We start from the raw sequence: 17,535 nt of genomic DNA, 5'->3' as shown, positions 1-17,535 counted from the left end.
CGTCCGGTACAAGGAGGAATTCTTCTGGTAGTGAGACCATGAGAAGAAGAATGAGGAGCAGGAGAAGGCTATCCCCTCGACGGTGATCAACCTCGAGTGGGAGGAGGCGGAGAAGGAGGAGAGTTGAAATCCTCCGAGGAGGAGACCATGGCGCTTTGGAACTCCATCGACACCGACTATGTGTCGGATGAGTACTGATCTTTATGTTTTAGGGTGATCAAGTATTACGATGATCTTTATGTTTAGAGTTTAAAACGTTTCATTGTTTGGATGCTTTAAAATGTTTGAAATGACTATGCAAAAAAAATTGTTTGCATGTTTGGAAGTTCCCTATTTTAGGGCATCTGTTGGAGATGGACATTTTGGTGTTGAAAATTTTCCTCCAAGCCAACTTTGGTGCCCTAAAATAGGGCACATAATTGGAGATTCTCTAACATTTCTTCCTTCTTTATGTTACTCCCCCCCCCCTTCTGAAGGATTCCGTTTTCTTTCTTTGCAACACTGAATTTTGAGCTTCTTGATTTTTTTCGATGTCGCAAGAGTGATAAGAGCGCCCTGGTCATTTGAGTTGTGTACTGCATAAAATGGTGCATGCATCATACATCACCTAAAACCGGAAGAAAATAGTATGATTGTGGATGTGGGTAACTCTATGTCATCAAAGGGGAACTAGAAGAATTTCATATATGTATGAAGCTATTTGGGTGAGGACCCATGTAGAATGGTGACGTGGTGTACTAGTGTCAAGAAAATCTAAAACTTGGTATAAAGTGATTAACACTAGTCAAGAAAATCTAAAACTTGGTGAATAATTAATCATTGCTGCATCACCACAGATTGCCCCCCAAAATTCTCTGACCATTCAAAATAGTTAGCAGAGAGTAGATGATAAAAGATTTGCATATCACTATTAGATTCATCAAGAGCGTGGGTTGCCCAAAGCCCCAAAGGGAGAACGCTTTCATTTGCTGCTTCCGAAGCAGCTATGTACTCCGCTTCACACGTAGATCCCGCCACGACGCTTTGTTTAGAACAGCACCAATTGACAGCTCCACCGTTCAATGTAAACACGTATCCAGTCTGCGATTTAGAATCGTCCGGATCAGTGTCAAAGCTTGCATCGACGTAACCATTTACGACTAGCTCTTTGTCACCTCCATAAACGAGAAACATATCCTTAGTCCTTTTCAGGTATTTCAGGATGTTCTTGACCGTTGTCCAGTGATCCACTCTTGGATTACTTTGGTACCTCCCTGCTATGCTAATAGCAAGGCACACATCAGGTCTAGTACACAGTATTGCATACATGATAGAGCCTATGGCTGAAGCATAGGGAACATCTTTCAATTTCTCTCTATCTTCTGCAGTGGTCGGGCATTGAGTCTGACTCAATTTCACACCTTGTAACACATGCAAGAACCCTTTCTTTGCTTGATCCATTTTGAACTTTTTCAAAACTTTGTCAAGGTATGTGCTTTGTGAAAGTCCTATCAAGCGTCTTGATCTATCTCTATAGACCTTGATGCCCAATATGTAAGCAGCTTCACCGAGGTCTTTCATTGAAAAACTCTTATTCAAGTATCCTTTTATGCTATCTAGAAATTCTATATCATTTCCAATTAGCAATATGTCATCCACATATAATATCAGAAATGCTACAGAGCTCCCACTCACTTTCTTGTAAATACATGCTTCTCCAAAAGTCTGTATAAATCCATATACTTTGATCACAATATCAAAACGTTTATTCCAACTCTGAGAGGCTTGCACCAATCCATAAATGGATCGCTGGAGCTTGCACACTTTGTTAGCTCCCTTTGGATCTACAAAACCTTCCGGTTGCATCATATACAACTCTTCTTCTAGAAATCCATTCAGGAATGCAGTCTTGACATCCATTTGCCAGATTTCATAATCATAAAATGCGGCAATTGCTAACATGATTCGGACAGATTTAAGCATCGCTACGGGTGAGAAAGTCTCATCGTAGTCAACCCCTTGAACTTGTCGTAAACCTTTCGCAACAAGTCGAGCTTTGTAGACAGTAATGAAAGTGCTAGTTATCGACTAGAGGGGGGTGAATAGGCGATTTTTATGAAAGTCTTCAAAACATGAGAGTTTCGAAGACAAACAATAGAAATGAACCTATTGATATGCAGCGGAAGGTAGAATACACTAAGCAAGCCATAGTCAAGTATACAATGAAGTGAAAGCACGAAGACTAATGGCAGCTAGGTAGTAATGATCAGGATGGAAGATAGTATGAAGCCAAACAACGATAGTAGTCACACAGTGAAGTCAAACAGGTAGTGCAAGCAGGCAATGACTTCACGAAGACAAACTGTAAGTAAAGAGAGGGAGAGGATAGAACGAGTCACTTGGTGAGGACAACTGATTTGTTGGACCAGTTCTAGTTGTTGTGACAACTGTACGTCTGGTTAGGGAGGCTGAGATTTAAATCAGAAGACCGTGTCTTCACCTTGTTCCCCTTGAGCTAAGGACACCCAGTCCTCGCCCAATCACTCTGGTAAGTCTTCAAGGTAGACTTCCAAACCTTCACAGACCTCGTTCACCGGCAATCCACAATGACTCTTGGATGCTCAGAACGCGACGCCTAACCGGCTGGAGGATTCACAGTCCTCAAGTGTAACAAGTCTTCAGGTCACGCGGACAGAAAGACTTTAGTGATGCCTAACACTCTTTGGCTCTGGGTGTTTGGGCTTTGTCCTCGCAAGGATTTCTCTCTCTCAAAAGCTTCGGAGGTGGGTTGCTCTCAAACGACAAAAGCCGTGCACTAACTCTGAGCAGCCACCAATTTATGGTGTAGGGGTGGGCTATTTATAGCCACTAGGCAACCCGACCTGATTTGTCCGAAATGACCCTGGGTCACTAAGGAACTGACACGTGTTCCAACGGTCAGATTTCAAACACACGCGGCAACTTGACTTGGGCTACAAGTAAAGCTGACTCATCCGCCTCTGGATAAGATTTGCTCTCATTGTCTTCGCTTGAAGACATAGGATTTGGTTGAGCATCACTTCAGTCACTCTGACTTTGTTCACTGGGACCCCACTTAACAGTACGGTGGTTCCTATGACTCAACAAAGAAGAAAAAGAAACAACGAAACAACTAAGTCTTCGCGCTCCATAGTCTTCCGCGATGTCTTCTCATGTCATAGTCTTCAATGTGAATATCTTCACATACCACCATTGTCTTCAATGTCTTCATACATTTTTAGGGGTCATCTCCGGTAGGTAAACCGAATCAATGAGGGACTACTACCTGTGTTATCCTGCAATTCTCACAAACACATTAGTCCCTCAACCAGGTTTGTCATCAATACTCCAAAACCAACTAGGGGTGGCACTAGATGCACTTACGATCTCCCCCTTTTTTGGTGATTGATGACAAACTGGTTGAAGTTTTCAACGGGGATAAAAGTATGTGAAATTGTAAAGGATAAAGGTACTGTCTTCATAAGTAGCCAAAGGCTCCCCCTGAAGATGTGCATATAAGTAATTTGCTTTTGGAATGCAAATGCACATGGTAGGTTGTACTTATGGAGATCCTCTTCGACTTATGAAGACAATTCATCATGCATGATTTGATATAGCGAAGATAATGACATGCATAATGGAAAATGGACGTCTGCAATATGACTAAGTGTGGGATTTATCATCGCACATGCGGAATTTATCATCGCATCACAGAATAGCAGAAAACGTAGCAGACGACCATCAAGTTTAAGTGTTACAACTCAAAGAACCAAATGTATCAAAAGCGAGAGTTGTAAACACTAGGAAAAATATAAAGCAACCGCCCATATGGACCCGCTTGAAGACTATCAACTCATATGCTTCTCCCCCTTTTGTCAGTAAGGACCAAAAAGGTTTGAAGACATAGAGTCTCTACTCGTTCCCAGAAGGAGTAGGTGAAGCAGTAGGGTCGTCGTTGGCGTTTGGCGGTGCAGAAGAACTTGGTGCAGTGTCGACACGCGCCGAAGTTGGAGGTGGTGAGGTAGCATCATCTTGGTCATCTATGACTCTGGCATTCACCGTTGCAGCTGAGGAGGAATAATCAGAGTCTTCAAGAGAGGGAGTTCGACGCAAGACAGCATTCCTTGGAGGAGTGGAGTCAAACTTGAATCTTTCAGTGAAGCCATCGTCTTGAAGATCAGCTTCCGCACTGAGCAAAGTCAAACTCTTCCATGACCTCCGACAGGTTTCATGAGTGACAAAGGCATTCTTGGTGGCAAGGTTGCGAATGCGATTGACATCCACCAAGAGGCTTTGCATCTGTCGCTTCAGCCAGTAGTGATGCTTATCCTGTTTCTGATGCAGGGCGACGAGAAGCTCTCGGTCATTGAGAACACGAGATCGCTTTCGAGGCCTTTGCACAATTGTGCTTTCAGTGGCTTCAGTTTGAGCACGGTGAGGTAAGCGTGTATTGCCCGCCAACGGATAAACACGAGTGACTGCCTGGACTCCTTCAATGGGCTGTGTGAAGCTTTGGTGATCAGCATTGTGAAGATAAATAGGCTCCTTGGAAGGCTCTGGGTATATGGCTTCAACTGACATATCAACCTCAGGCAAAAAGATCAGATGGTTACGAGCAGAAGGCTGATAGTTGACAGCTGAATGAAGCTTGATAAGGCACATAACCCATGGAGCGTAGAACTTCAGTCCAAAGAGATCAGAGCCTGATGCAGCCAATTGCCTGATAAAGAAGTCTTTAGCATTGAAGCTGATGACATTGAAGATATAAAAGACCAATGTCTTCATCGCTCCTTCAAGCTTTGCTGCAGTAGAATGTCCTTTGACAGGCCAGAGAGTTCGCCTGATGATATGATAAATACTGCGGGGCAGATACTCTAGGTCTTCAACAAAGAATTCTCTTGGGTATTCAGCATCGCGTGGCAGAGGCTTCATCATGCTCAGCATTTGGCTCATGTTGGGCTCTGGCTTCTGAAAGATGCTCTCCAATGCATTGCGGTGAAGCTGACAACCAGGTTCATATAGTTTACCTGGAGTGGGCAGACCAGTGAGCTCAATAATGTCAAGAGCTTTAGCTTCATGGTGTAGTTGCCTGTCATCCACTCAAGGACCCATGTCTTCGGATCCCTGTTGTAGCCGCGAATGTGGAGGGTAGCATAAAATTGTAGCAGCAGCTCTTCATTCCAATGCTCCTTATCAGTCACAAAATTCAGCAATCCAGCATCACGGAAGCATTCAGGGCTTCTTCTAGGCAGGGCAGTCCAACAATGGCTTCACAGTCAAGATGCATATGAGGAAAGATGCGCCCTTGATCATAGAGAACACATGAGTAGTAGCTGCGCTGCTGATAGCTCCAGAACCGATCAGATGAAATCCTTGGCTTGGAATAGGGGTTCTTGGCACTATCAAAGAAAGTGTTGTGTGCAATGAAGACATTTGCATTGAATGACCCTGGTGAAGTTGCAGTACCTGGAAACCTGGGCAACCTTGGCTTCGGCTTCTGGACCTGAGGCCTGTGCTCGACATGATAGTCAAATTGCGGACCGGCGGCAGGTGGAGGAACCAGAATGGGCCATTTGACATTAACCAGCTGACCACGATCGAATGCTTGCTCAATGGTGTGTGGTCTTGGGGCGGTACAGGAGCAGTGGCATTGGCATTAGCGTCAGGCTGCAGATTTGCTTCAGGTGCAGCATTGACTTCAGGTGCAATCACTTCGGGCACAACATTAACTTCAGGCGCCACATTCGCGTCAGCCATGACAACGTCATTGGCTTCAGTGTTGGTGTTAGTGGTCGCCTCAATGTTATCAACCTCCACTCGAGTAGCTGGAGGGTCAGACACGTTCTCCTCGAGAACAACTTCAGGGTTGGTTGGGGGTGTAGCAACACGTTCTTCTTCAACTCTTGGTTCTTCTTGTTCATCGGCTGATGCAGCCAGAAGATCTTCAGCCGCCTTGGCTTCAGACTCGGGGACGTTCGCAGTAGGAGAGGCTTCAGGAAATACTTGGCGTGATACTGATCGGCGCTCTTCTCCTTCTGGAACACTCGACAGAGTGACTTGTGGCCTTGGTCCTTTGCGAAGCCTGCGAAATGCTGGTGACGCTTGTGGAGATGGAGTTGTCTGGGACACAAAGTCTTCATCTTCAAGCACCGAAGTGGTGACTTGAGTTCGGGGAGTAGTTGGTGAGTCTTCTTCACGGGGGAAGTCTTGAGGGTGATCAGCCCATGAATCATCCTGAGCAATTGGCGCCAAAGGACAACCAATGCTGATGAGTTCGCTGTTCGTGAGAACAGGCGATGATACCACATTGTGCTCGATCTGAGGAAGGACTTCATCATCTTCAACATTGTCTTGGGGACCAATGCCTTCAGCTGCGGTAGGGTTGACAGCTGGAATGTCTTCAGCTTCAGGAGCCTCTGGGGAAGCAGGCTCATGAACTATCAAACGGCGCTCTTGTTGTGCACATGCAGGACGAGCAACAGAAATTGGCTCGACGACGAGGGGCTCTGTGGGAGCAGCCCGATCTTTCTTCTTGGTTTTACGCTTCTTGGTAGGTGGAGCATCGTTAGTGGTGTTCTTGGTCTTGCGCTTTCTGGCTTTGGCTTCAGCTGCCCTTGTTTTCTGAAGCTCTGAAGCCACTGTGGGGACCTTAGGCTTCACGCCTGTCATACTAGCGGGGAAGACAATGCGAGGTTCTTCCCGCTTGGATGCTTCAGCTTGGTCCTGTTGGGGATCGTAGCAGAATTTTAAAATTTCCTACGCATCACCAAGATCCATCTATAGAGTATACTAGCAACGAGGGGAAAGGAGTGCATCTACATACCCTTGTAGATCGCGAGCGGAAGCGTTCCAATGAACGGGGTTGATGGAGTCGTACTCGCCGTGATCCAAATCACCGATGACCGAGTGCCGAACGGACGGCACCTCCGCGTTCAACACACGTACGGAGCAGCGACGTCTCCTCCTTCTTGATCCAGCAAGGGGGAAGGAGAGGTTGATGGAGATCCAGCAGCACGATGGCGTGGTGGTGGATGTAGCGGGGATCCCGGCAGGGCTTCGCCAAGCGCAAGCGGGGAGGAGAGGTGTTGCAGGGGGAGAGGGAGGCGCCAGGGGCTGTGTTATTGCTGCCCTCCCTCCCCCCACTATATATAGGCCCCCTGGGGGGGCGCCGGCCCTGGGAGATCAGATCTCTAGGGGGGCGGCGGCCAAGGGGGAAGGGGGGGTGGCTTCCCCCCCAAGCCAAGTGGGGCGCCCCCCACCCCTAGGGTTTCCAACCCTAGGCGCAGGGGGAGGCCTAAGGGGGGCTCCCCAGCCCACTAAGGGCTGGTTCCCTTCCCACTTCAGCCCATGGGGCCCTCCGGGATAGGTGGCCCCACCCGGTGGACCCCCGGGACCCTTCCAGTGGTCCCGGTACAATACCGATAACCCCCGAAACTTTCCCGGTGGCCGAAACTGGACTTCCCATATATAATTCTTCACCTCCGGACCATACCGGAACTCCTCGTGACGTCCGGGATCTCATCCGGGACTCCGAACAACTTTCGGGTTTCCGCATACTCATATCTCTACAACCCTAGCGTCACCGAACCTTAAGTGTGTAGACCCTACGGGTTCGGGAGACATGCAGACATGACCGAGACGCCTCTCCGGTCAATAACCAACAGCGGGATCTGGATACCCATGTTGGCTCCCACATGTTCCACGATGATCTCATCGGATGAACCACGATGTCGAGGATTCAATCAATCCCGTATACAATTCCCTTTGTCAATCGGTATGTTACTTGCCCGAGATTCGATCGTCGGTATCCCAATACCTTGTTCAATCTCGTTACCGGCAAGTCTCTTTACTCGTACCGTAATGCATGATCCCATGACTAACTCCTTAGTTACATTGAGCTCATTATAATGATGCATTACCGAGTGGGCCCAGAGATACCTCTCCGTCACACGGAGTGACAAATCCCAGTCTCGATCTGTGCCAACCCAACAGACACTTTCAGAGATACCCGTAGTGTACCTTTATAGTCACCCAGTTACGTTGTGACGTTTGGCACACCCAAAGCACTCCTACGGCATCCGGGAGTTGCACGATCTCATGGTCTAAGGAAAAGATACTTGACATTGGAAAAGCTCTAGCAAACGAACTACACGATCTTTGAGCTATGCTTAGGATTGGGTCTTGTCCATCACATCATTTTCCTAATGATGTGATCCCGTTATCAATGACATCCAATGTCCATAGTCAGGAAACCATGGCTATCTGTTGATCAATGAGCTAGTCAACTAGAGGCTTACTAGGGACACGTTGTGGTCTATGTATTCACACATGTATTACAATTTCCGGATAATACAATTATAGCATGAACAATAGACAATTATCATGAACAAAGAAATATAATAATAACCATTTATTATTGCCTCTAGGTCATATTTCCAACAGGTCCACAGTAGGCTTCCTCTGCTTGGCAGCCATCTTGGGGTTGATGCCAGGACACGCAAGTGCCTTGCGCTTCTCAGCTTCATTGTAAGCTTGAACACACTTGGCAGCGAGGTTCTTCATGCGCTCTCGAGAACCTTTGGCTTCATCACGTTTCTTGTGAAACGCCTCCTTGAGCTCATGCATCATGGTCTTGAAGTTTTGGATGTCTGTCACACTAAGATTGGCCATATGCTTCTTGAACTGAGCCTTTTCATAGTCGATCTTGTGCTTCAGTTCAACGATTTTCTGAGCTAGAGCCAGCTCAGGAGCAATGGCTCCATGGAAGGAGACGCTGAGGTCAATGGGGAGTTGCAGATCGTCAAAACCGAGGTTTGGGCTATCAAACCATTCGTCAATGAACTTGTTCAGGATGTCACATCGAAGAGGGGAAGATCATTGAAGATTTCCGCCTCTTGCTTGCTCTTTATCAGCAGCTCAAGAGCATCATCAGCAAGATCGTCGTCACTCGACAGACCAATGGCGTCGTTCTCATTTCTTAGAACAGCAGCAGGAGTCTATGCTTGACCAGTGGTGTGCACGGGCTTTTTCTTCTTCTTCTCAGACTTGGAGATGCGTGAGAGATTTTCAGGCTGCACACTTGGTGCAGGAGGAGCAGTGGCCAGAGGCTTCACTCGCGAAGCTTTTGGTGCAGTGGAAGGCTTCGAAGCCTTGGGTTTCTTCAGCTTCTTTGGCTTCGGTGGTGCAGGCGCTTTGTCAGAATCAGCGTCATCTATGGAGTGATCACGGCAGTCCCTTGAACCATAATGTGAGTGATGAGACCTTCTAGGTTGTAGAAGGGCCCAACAAGATTGGGTTCAGCTTCGCGTGTGCCATCGGCACGAGGAGCAGAGGGACCTAGGTTGAAGTCTAATCCCCGCGACTTCTTGTTCTCTTTGGCCGAGTTCTTGGCAAACTGAAAGTTGCGCTTGAACAGATTGTCGTCACGACACCATAGCAGCGAAGATGGGTCGGCATCAGCAGGCTGTGGTCCACGGACCATGCAAGGGTAGAAGCCTTGATCAATGGCTTCAGCTCTGGACCTGGGTGGAAGATTTTTGTACAAGATGTCTCCCCAGGGTCGCTTGATGGCATTCTTTTCAGCATATTCCTGGGTCACAAACCTGTACTTGAACCATTGTTCTGCCCAATATCTTCGAATCCATTGGATTCGTGTTTTGCGCTGATTGTAGTCCTCCTCTGGATCTGTCTTGTATAGCTCATAGAGGTCAGGTGGCAAATCTCTTGATGTTCCCCCACAGCGTTGTCTGCCTCCCTTCCTTGCTGACTTATCTGTTGCCATGAAGTTAAGACTGAATGGCTTCAACACTGTCAAAGGCCTCCGTCTGCTGGTCAGACAGGAACTGGCTTCGGGAGAGTTGATATGATGTTGTAAGAATTCTGCAAATGAATGCAGACTATGAGAACCAAGGGATTCTCCCACAGACATGTAGCTGTGACAGCATTAGAGATGCGAGGGAAGGGGAAGAGGTCATATGCATTCTCAGAAGATTTTGAAGATAAATCAGTTTGGAAGACATTGACCTCATAGCGCGAAGACATTCACTTATATGTTGAGAGGTTGTTCCAGATTTGTACGAATCCAAGAATAGGTACAAGTGAGGAATCTACCTACGTGTGAAGCATAAGTGAATATACTAGGCATCATATGAGATGCAGAACAGGATAGATCCAAATTTGTGGAGGCAGAAACCACTTTTGGTAGTAAGGATGAATCTATAGGATCAAAAAGACAGTAAAAAGAGGGTTTTAATTTACCACACGATGAACTGCTAGACGGGGTAGAAGATGAGGCCGAGCAGTTCGATCTTCCGTGCCCTAACTTGGCGAGGAAGGACACCTACGGCGGCGGCGGAGAAGACGATGTCCGCGGCCGGCGTGAAGACGGTGTCGGAGAGGTGGCGGCAGCTAAGCGCTTCGTCGCCGGCGTCGTCGAGAGCTAGCGGTGGCGCTAGGGTTTGTCGAGGTGGAGAGGTGGAAGAAAGATTTTGACCGCGATTGGATGTGCATTTATAGGGAAAGGGACGGAACAGCGCAATTACGCAGGTGCCCCTGGCGGTTCACATCTGAGGGACACGTGGCGAACATGCAACACATTGGGAGTTGTTCCATGTTCCCACGCACGCCTGGACTGTCGGGTGGTCATTCCGGCTTCTCCGGGTTTCAGGCAATAAGAATTGAGCATTTAAAACAGATTTAATGTTTGTCTCTGTATCTTCTGCTGACAAGGACGCAGAGAAGACATTTGACGGTTTCAATAGAATGCATATGATTTGGATAGATAGATTTGAGAAGAGAGCATAGAGAGGTTAGGGTCCGATCACATTCACTTAGTCCAAAAGATTCAAACGAGAAGACATAGCTATAAGTGAATGCTGCAGAGGACAGAACACTAATATATATATATATATATATATATCAGAATAAGACCAAATCAACATTGTGAAGATAAACATGAAGTCATGTTAATATTGAAGACAAACTAAATGCGAAGACTTAGCAAATGTAACGCCATGAGAAAAACACTTCAAAAGAAGAATTTGGTGGTGGCGTTACCCATCGTATAGGAAGTATTAGACCCAGACACGGCACACAATTATCGTGGCGCTCCAAAGTCAAATTCCACATTAATGTATTCACACTCAGAGTGTAAGTCTTCATTGATTGAAGACATACATTACTTTGTGTGTTGCACATCTAAGTCATCAACATGCATAAGTGTTAGGATGTGTGCCTGATCACAGGACATTCGAGGATTCCAAGATATTTAGCTCACACCGCAACTTGCAAAACCTTTCTCATCCAAGGGCTTTGTGAAGATATCTGCCAATTGCTCTTCAGTGTTGACGTGTATGATATCAATATCTTCCTTCAGGACATGATCCCTGAGAAAGTGATGACGAATTTCAATGTGCTTCGTCTTCGAGTGCTGAACTGGGTTGTTGGCAATCTTGATGGCGCTTTCGTTGTCGCAGTAGAGTGGTACTTGTTTCAGATGGATGCCATAGTCCTTGAGAGTTTGCTTCATCCATAGAAGCTGAGCGCAGCAAGATCCAGCAGCAATGTATTCAGATTCAGCAGTGGAGAGTGATACACAATTCTGCTTCTTTGAAGACCAACAGACAAGTGATCGTCCCAGAAAGTGACATGTGCCTGATGTAGACTTGCGATCTACCTTGTCACCAGCATAATCAGCATCCGAAAATCCAACTAGATCAAACTATGAGCCCTTTGGATACCATAATCCTAGTGTTGGGGTGTAAGCCAAATATCGAAGAATTCACTTCATAGCTAAGTGATGCGATTCCTTTGGTGCCGCTTGGAATCGAGCACACATGCAAACACTAAGCATGATATGTGGCCTAGATGCACATAAATAAAGTAAAGAACCAATCATGGAGCGGTATACCTTTTGATCGAACTCTTTACCATTGGCGTCAGGACCCAAATGACTCTTGGTTGGCATTGGCGTCGTATAACCTTTGCAGTCTTGCATTCCAAACTTCTTTAGGCAATCTTTGAGATATGAAGATGCCATTGCTTTGCTGACGAATTTGAAGACCAAGGAAGAACTTCAGCTCACCCATCATGGACATCTGATATTGCTCTTGCATCATGTGTCCAAACTCATCACTGTATTTCTGGTTGGTGCAGCCGAAGATAATGTCATCCACATATATTTGGCACACAAACAGTTCACCATCATATGTCTTCGTGAAGAGTGTGGGATCCAGGGAACCAGGTTTGAAGCCTTTGCTCTTCAGGAAGCCTTTGAGTGTGTCATACCAAGCGCGAGGGGCTTGTTTGAGGCCATACAGTGCCTTGTTTAGCCTGTACACCATATCAGGATGTTTTGGATCTTCAAAGCCAGGAGGTTGTGCAACATACACTTCTTCTTCAATCTTTCCATTGAGAAATGCACTTTTCACATCCATTTGATACAGCAGGATGTTCTGATGATTTGCATAGGCTAGTAATATGCGAATAGCTTCAAGCCTGGCCATGGGAGCAAATGTTTCATCGAAGTCAATCCCTTCAACTTGAGTGTATCCTTGAGCAACGAGACGAGCCTTGTTTCTGACAACTTGACCATGCTCATCTTGCTTGTTGCGATATATTCATTTTGTGCCTATTATGTTGTGCTTGCGGGGGTCAGGACGCTTGACAAGTTCCCAGACATTGTTCAGCTTGAACTGTTGAAGCTCTTCTTGCATAGCTTGAATCCATTCAGGTTCCATGAAGGCTTCAGCAACTTTCTTGGGTTCAGATATTGAGACAAATGCAAAGTGCCCACAGAAATTTGCTAGCTGTGTTGCTCTTGAACGAGTGAGTGGACCATGCGCATTGATGCTATCAATTATCTTCTCAATCTGTACTTCATTTGCAACACGAGGATGAACTGGACGAAGATTTTTCTCTTGCTGATCATTGTCATCGTTAGGAGGATTGTCTTCGGGCTGAGCATTGTCTTTAGGTTGATTAGGTGCAGAAATGATAAGTTCCTCTTCAGGCTGTGCTTCATTTGGTATGATTTCTCCAGTTCCCATGAGCTTGATGGATTTACTAGGTGGAACTTCATCTAGCACATTTGGCAGGTGCTCTCTTTGTGAGCCGTTAGTTTCATCGAACCGCACATCCACAGTTTCAACCACTTTATAGTGAAAGAGGTTGAAGACTCTGTAGGAGTGTGAATCCTTTCTGTAACCAAGCATAAAACCTTCATGTGCTTTCGGTGCAAATTTTGAAGTGTGATGTGGATCCTTGATCCAGCACTTAGCACCAAATACTCTGAAGTAACTAACATTTGGCTTCTTACCAGTGAGGAGTTTGTAGGACGTCTTCTTCAGAAGCTTGTGAAGATAAACACGGTTGATGACGTGACATGCAGTATCAATGGCTTCAGGCCAGAACTTTCTTGGAGTCTTGTATTCATCAAGCATCGTCTGAGCCATCTCAATGAGTTTTCTGTTCTTGCGCTCCATGATACCATTCTGCTGAGGTGTGTACGGAGCTGAGAACTCATGAGTGATGCCCAATGTATCCAGGTAAAGGTCGAGGCCGGTGTTCTTAAACTATGTGCCGTTGTCACTTCTGATGTGCTTGATCTTAACGCCATAGTTGTTCATGGCACGGTTGGCGAAGCGTCTGAAGACATCCTGCACTTCAGTCTTGTAGAGAATTATATGCACCCACGTATATCTTGAATAATCATCAACAATGACGAAGCCATAGAGACAAGCAATAGTAGTGAGAGTAGAGTAGTGAGTAGGGCCAAATAAGTCCATGTGTAGCAGCTCGAAGGGTTGAGATGTCGTCATGATTTTCTTCGAGGGATGCTTGGCCCTTGTCATCTTTCCAGCTTCACAGGCACTGCACAGATGATCTTTCTTGAACTTTACGCCCTCGATGCCTATGACGTGCTTCTTCTTTGCGAGAGTGTGCAAGTTCCTCATGCCAGCATGCCCTAGCCTCTGATGCCAGAGCCAGCACTCTGAAGCTTTTGCTAGAAGACATACGGCAAGCTGTGGACCTGCTGAGAAATCTACCATGTATAGATCATCTTTCCGATACCCTTCAAAGACTAGAGACTTGTCAGATTCCATTAGTACAAGGCAACAATATTTTCCAAATATCACAATCATGTTCAAGTCACAAAGCATTGAGACAGACATTAAGTTGAAACCAAGGGATTCAACGAGCATCACTTTATCCATGTGCTGATCCTTTGAGATTGCAACTCTACCTAAACCCAATACCTTTCTTTTACCAGTGTCAGCAAATGTGATGTGACTCTTGTCAGATGGACGTAAGGTTGAGTCCATGAGAAGACTTCAATCACCAGTCATATGATTAGTGCATCCGCTGTCCATAATCCATTCTGAAGCATGAGGTGTCATACCCTACAGTACAGTTAGGGGATAGGCTTCACCAAGAGTATTGTGAAGCATAAACATTTGACGCACAAGAGGATTATCAAAGCTCAGATCAAGATTAGGACTGATAGCATGATTGGCAAGTGATTTAGGAACAAAATACATAGTGAGACCATTTGGGCATTTGATCTTGCGCCCTACAAGATGTTTTAGGTCCCAAGCATTAGCATCAGACTCCTTTGATTTCTGGCTGGAGACCTTTCCCTGCAAAAGAAAGTTAATTCTTCTTAACCACCCACATCTTCAGGGGTGGCTTAGACGCAATGAGTCTAAGTGCAGCATCTGAGAACTTCGGCTTTGAAGCCCTAGCAAATAGCCTTGTAGGAGGTGAATAGTACTCATATGAATAAGCAGAAAAGTTCTTTGTTTTATGAACATAGCGGTTTGAAGAAACACACTCATATTCACAAGACTGAGTATGATTTCCCTGCAAAACATTGGCGTTAGGGTGACTTAGGTGAGTCCTCTGTCTGTATGAAGCCTTTGGACCATATGAAGCCTTTGGTCTGGGATTTGTCTTCTTCCCAGGCGGTGTCAAGATGACATTCACAGGAAGATTCTCAAGACAACTTTTCGGAACCCAGATCTTCTTCATAGGTGGCCCATTCCTGCAGTTAGTACCAATATACCTGGCAAACACTTCACCATTCTGATTCTTAAACAGTTTATAGTTTGCATCAAAGGATTCATCAATGACAATAGGGTTAGTACAAGTGAAGCCAGATAAGGTGGATGGATCCACTGAAGGTCCCTTTGCAACCCATGTGGTTTTGGGGTACTGCTCAGGCTTCCAGTAGGAGGCATCAACATTCATTTTCCTCTCGAACCCAACACCCTCTTTCCTAGGGTTTCGGTTCAGAATCTGCTTTTTGAGGACATCGCACAGTGTCTGATGCCCTTTGAGACTTTTGTACATTCCTGTTTCAAGCAATGTCTTCAACCTAGCATTCTCATCAGCAATAGTAGTGGTATCCTCAGCAGAGGGGTTAGTTACCACATCAATAGTTGAAGATATTGCAATAGTAGCAGCAGTAGAACATCCAGCAACAGAAGTAGAGTTATCACGCTCAAGGCATTTTAGACATGGTGGTTCAAATCCTTCCTGAGCGGGACTGATCTGTTGAGCGCGAAGTGACTCATTCTCTTTTTGAAGATCTTCATGAGCCTTTCTCAATTTCTCAAGTGAAAGTGCGTTATATCGACTAGAGGGGGGTGAATAGGCGATTTTTATGAATTCTTCATTGAGGAATTTGCCAGTGAGGAAATTCCTTAGCGAAGAACTACCTGCAACGGAATAAGTACTCAAAAGTATGCATAGCAAAACACAAGCATGGTCATCATGATGAAATGAAGACAAGAACAGAGTACAGAAAGCGTAAACACAGGATGAAGACAAACATACTGAAGAAATTGAACTGAGGAAATTGAGAAAGTCAAAGTCAAAGTCTTCAAACACAGATATGAACAAGTGCACAACACAGTAATGAGGAAATGAAAGAGTTGAGGAAATAGAACCAATAGGCTAGGTGAAGACAATGATTTGGTAGACCAGTTCCAACTGCTGTCTCAGTTGTACATCTGGTTAGGGCGGCTAGGTATTTAAACCTGAGGACACACAGTCCCGGACACCCAGTCCTGAACACGCAGTCCAGGACACTTAGTCCTCACCGTATTCCCCTTCAGCTAAGGTCACACAGACCTCGCCCAATCACTCGTGGTAAGTCTTCAGGTGACTTCCGAACCTTCACAAACTCGGTCACTCGGCGATCCACAATTTCCTCTTGGATGCTCTAGACCATGACGCCTAACCGTCTGGAAGAAGCACAGTCTTCAAAGGTAACAAGTGTTCGATCCACACAGGATCAATCTCTTCAGTGATGCTCAATTACTTTGGGTTTGTAGGTGTTTGGGTTTGGGTTTTCCTCACTTGATGATTTTCGCTCAAAGTCCTCGGAGGATGGGATGCTCTCAAATGACAAGTGTCAGTTTCTCTCGGAGCAGCCAACCAGCTAGTGGTTGTAGGGGCGGCTATTTATAGCCTAGGGAGCAGCCCGACATGATAAGACATAAATGCCCTTCAATGATATGACCGTTAGGTGGGTAGATATTTTGGGACAGCTGGCGCATAGCACAGCAACGGTCGGAAATTTGAGTATCAAATTCCTCAGGGCTATCATGTTCCTCACTGTGTAGGCAATCCGCACTGGCGAATTCATAACTCCTCAGTCAAAACAAATTCCTCAGAGACTAGAAGAACTTCGTCTCTGTCACTGAAGAATATGACTGAACTGTATGAGATTTCCAATGGCTTCACTTGAAGGGATTGGTAGGTGTAGGATTTTGAGTTGAGCATCACATGGAAAATTTTCCTTAGTATTTCCTCGACCCCCTTTAACAGTACGGTGTTTCCTATGACTCAAGAAAGGGAAAATGAAACTACGAACGCAAAATTCTTCACGCTTCATGTTCCTCAAATGAATACCAAGTCTTCAAGGTCACACCAATTTCTTCACTTTCAAAGTCTTCAGAAATCCAAAGTCTTCAGTCGAAGAACTTCATTTTTAGGGGTCGACTTTCTCTGTAAATATCAAACTCCTCATAGACTTATAGACCTATGTACACTCATAAACACATTAGTCCCTTAACCTATAAGTCTTCAATACACCAAAATCACTAAGGGGCACTAGATGCACTTACAAGCTCCTGCTTCCTTTGAAGATAATCATAGGAAAGCTTTTCATGAGTGGTTGAGAGCGTTTCATGATGACTTTCAGGTTCCTGGTACTTAACATGAAGATTTTTTATGTCTTCAATTAAGGACTGAGAACGGGTCATTTCCGCGTCCAACAGGTCATCGCTTTTGTCTAACAGTTTTTGAGTATGTTCCATAGCTTTCTGTTGTTCAGTTGCAATTTTAGCAAGTGTTTTGTAGCTGGGTTTGGATTCACAATCAGATTCATCTTCACTTGATGTTTGAAAGTAAGCATCGCGTGATTTTACCTTGGCACCTCGTGCCATGAAGCAGTAGGTGGGAGCAGAGTCATCCTTGTCATTAGCATCGGCGTTGGTGACAGGGCCTTTGTCTTCAGTGTTGAAGATGGACTTG

Source organism: Triticum aestivum, chromosome 6D, assembly GCF_018294505.1.
Source record: "Triticum aestivum cultivar Chinese Spring chromosome 6D, IWGSC CS RefSeq v2.1, whole genome shotgun sequence".
In the NCBI taxonomy this organism is placed as follows: Eukaryota; Viridiplantae; Streptophyta; class Magnoliopsida; order Poales; family Poaceae; genus Triticum; species Triticum aestivum.
The sequence above is the reverse complement of the archived record's forward strand: the minus strand, read 5'-3'. Positions refer to the sequence as shown.